Source organism: Leptodactylus fuscus, chromosome 10 (genome assembly GCF_031893055.1).
Source record: "Leptodactylus fuscus isolate aLepFus1 chromosome 10, aLepFus1.hap2, whole genome shotgun sequence".
NCBI classification, from domain to species: Eukaryota; Metazoa; Chordata; class Amphibia; order Anura; family Leptodactylidae; genus Leptodactylus; species Leptodactylus fuscus.
The window spans coordinates 58,142,775-58,144,837 of NC_134274.1; the positions used below are offsets into that span (position 1 = coordinate 58,142,775).

A 2,063-nucleotide genomic window follows, 5' to 3' on the forward strand; every position below is an offset into this window, starting at 1 on the left:
GGAATCATCCTGCAAAACAAAAAGGAGAGTACAAGCAAGCTATTTACCCAAGCGATGCCCAAACTCACCATCTCCTTGACCCATGCCATCATATCTCTGGGAGAGGGCTCCACAGGTGGAGGACCTCTGCACCCGCGACAACGGGCCCACTCATAGCCTGAAAATAGGCAAGTTATAGGACCAGTAGTACCCCGCAGGGCACAACCTTTCAAGCCGCTACCTACCATCAGGGAGCGGTGTGTCGCAATCGAAGCAGGAAAGATGTTTCCTCTTGGAAGAGGTTTCCCTCCTACCATCCCCAGGAGGGGTAGTAGAGGATGACATATCCTACAGAGAGAGATAATAGACCATGCAACACTGTCACCATGACATCATACCAGCTTTTTAAAAAAAGGGTAAATCTTACCAGGTCCTGTAGACCGGACAGAGAGGTGACTTGGCGCCCAACGTGCGACTCGAACCCACGACCTTGAGATTAAGAGTCTCATGCTCTACCGACTGAGCTAGCCGGGCTGGCGCTGTGAACAGGATCTGAACCTGTGCGGGGAGACCCCATTGGATTTCGAGTCCAAAACCTTAACCACTCGGCCATCACAGCCGGTTCCCAATAAAGTTTGCAAACTGGAAAAGAGTTCAAGATCAATGAACACCACAATCGCACGCCTTCAGCAGATACTGCAGGAAGGTCTCTGACACCAGGCCAGCCAGCCTCTTAATTCTGGCCGGCTGGAAGTGGGCGGAGCCACAATCAAAGCAAGTGAGGCAACCTGCCCAGACAACTAACCCTGTAATCAGGGGTCTGCAAAGATATACATTCCCCCCCACCAAGAGGCCCTTAACACGGGCACTTACCCCCACATCTCCCCGTCTTTTCCGGCCTTTAATAAGGCCTGAATCTTCCCTGAGTGAGCGGCCGCCAGCGCCAGGCCGTTGCCATGGCGCTATGATACTTCCGGCGAAACTGGAAGTGCGCGCTTACAGCAGCCGGCGGGGAACAGGATACACAACAGTGTGGTTCCACCCGCCGGCAGTCCGCGCGGCCACCAGAGGCGGCATGCGGAGTCCCCGGACTCTCACCAAAATGTCAGGTAAGTCACAAGGAGCAGGGGAAGCGGAGGAGAGGGGGGGCAGGGGGGATAGAGGGGGGTAGCCACACATGGCTAACAAGCACCTTCTCCCCGCAGGGCACAGAAGGTGACAAGAAGAAAACAACCGCTCAGGAGGTGAGTGATCCTGCTGAGCTTCTCAAAGAGGACACAAGTCCTCCCACCTGTCCTCTGTCCACACAGGACAGAAAAAAACACGCAGAGGGGAGGTTCTTGTGCCCTCTTATAGGGCCTGCCACGCATTTGATTGGCTAATTAAATATCCGCCTGTCCTACCAGCACACAGGGGCAGAAATACCCCACATTGTGCCGCTGTTGAGGACGACAGGGAATGAAGTATAGAGTCTATAAGGTCTTTGCAAGAGCCAACACCTTACTAACACTAAATACTACTGATTACCGGAGCAAACTTGGTCCCATATAGACTATGTGCATACAGTGAGTCAATAGCAGAAATATGACTCACAGGTGACAAAAGTGTAGACGTCTGGTGCCACCTTACTTGGATTATGGATAGGGTTGAGCCGATCTTGACTTTTCAGGGTTGATTTTGAAATCCGATTTCTGATCATTTTTCATTCGAATCCGATCTCGATCCCAATTCCGATCCCAATGCAAGTCAATGGGATTTTTTTACTAATCGGAGATCGGATTTTAAAAGCAATCCCGTTCACTATACAGCATGGAATCTAACAATTGAACGCTTTTTTTTAGAATCCACGCTGTGTAGTGAATTTTTTTAATCACTAAGTAGCCAGAGGATTTTTTTTAATCCTCTGGCTACTTAGTCCCCGCTGGTGTCCACTTACCTGAAGAGATGGCTTGTCCGGTGCTCGGTGTTCTCGGTCTTCTTTGCCTCGCTGCCCCCACCTCCCAGGTTAGTGTTTAAAGAGCTAGGAAGGCGGGGCTTGTAGCTTAGGAGAGTGTGGGCGGGAACAGGACGGGGAGCCATGATGT

At 51.4% G+C, this 2,063-nt stretch overlaps 1 non-coding gene across 1 annotated transcript; it reads right to left on the reverse strand.

Moving 5' to 3' along the window:
- Nucleotides 1–516: 516 nt before the first annotated feature.
- Nucleotides 517–598, reverse strand: TRNAS-CGA (transfer RNA serine (anticodon CGA)). Its single transcript has one exon. It is a non-coding gene; the product is annotated as a tRNA-Ser (tRNA).
- Nucleotides 599–2,063: the final 1,465 nt, after the last annotated feature.